The 722-nt window shown below is 43.2% G+C and overlaps 1 protein-coding gene across 3 annotated transcripts in view; it reads left to right on the plus strand.

Annotated features, from left to right (window-relative positions):
- LOC146859658 (astacin-like metalloendopeptidase) overlaps nucleotides 1-521 on the plus strand; it is a 450,020-nt gene extending 449,499 nt beyond the window's left edge. For all 3 annotated transcript variants that reach the window (XM_085646718.1, XM_085646720.1, XM_085646719.1), the window contains one exon: nucleotides 1-521. This exon is cut by the window's left edge and continues 696 nt beyond it. The gene's annotated coding sequence lies outside the window, so the exon portion shown is untranslated.
- Nucleotides 522-722: the final 201 nt, after the last annotated feature.

Below are 722 nucleotides of genomic sequence, written 5' to 3' on the forward strand. Positions count from 1 at the left end.
TTACAAAGCATTCTCCTTTTTGGTCTCAAGCTCTTCCCAGCTTCTGACTGGATGTCCCCTAGCTCTTCCCAGGTGCACGCGTCTCTCTCCATCATATAAGAAGCTGCTGAAATCCCCGGGCCGGACTATTCTGCAATTACCACACCGGACAGTGTTGTTAGGCCATAACAATGGCACACCTGAATCCACAAATACCATACAATGTATCAGAACTGCACAACTAAAACAGAAGCGGGTGAAAAATGCCTCTCGGCCACTATTAGACATAGACGGGACACTGGTCCTTGCTGGCGTCCAGACAGTTAATTAGAGATGCACTTGTGCAAATACCATGTCACAAACAAAACGTTCCTTGCAGCTTGCCTAGTTTCATTTTGTCATTTTTTGTGTTTCCTATCATAACATTTATTGCTGTTTTTGTGGGCAAATTGTAGGCCAGTCACGCATTGCAATCCTAAGGCCGACCCATGCGATAAACCAGACCCAACTTTTCAGGGTTATTAAAGATATTTTTGCTGCATGAGCTTCTGCAGATGTTAAGCTTTTAAAAATTTCTCCTGACATGATTAATCTCCAGAAAAATTCTGTACCACCAGACCTTGTCTGAAAAGTTGAAGTGGTTTCTCAAGGCAGACTCCCAAATTTAGACAGCACACCCAATATTTTAAGAATGCCTGTTTTAAAGTCAGCTAGCACTAGCAGTGTCTAAGGGCAACAGACAG

Source organism: Triturus cristatus, chromosome 3_1 (assembly GCF_964204655.1).
Source record: "Triturus cristatus chromosome 3_1, aTriCri1.1, whole genome shotgun sequence".
NCBI lineage: Eukaryota > Metazoa > Chordata > Amphibia > Caudata > Salamandridae > Triturus > Triturus cristatus.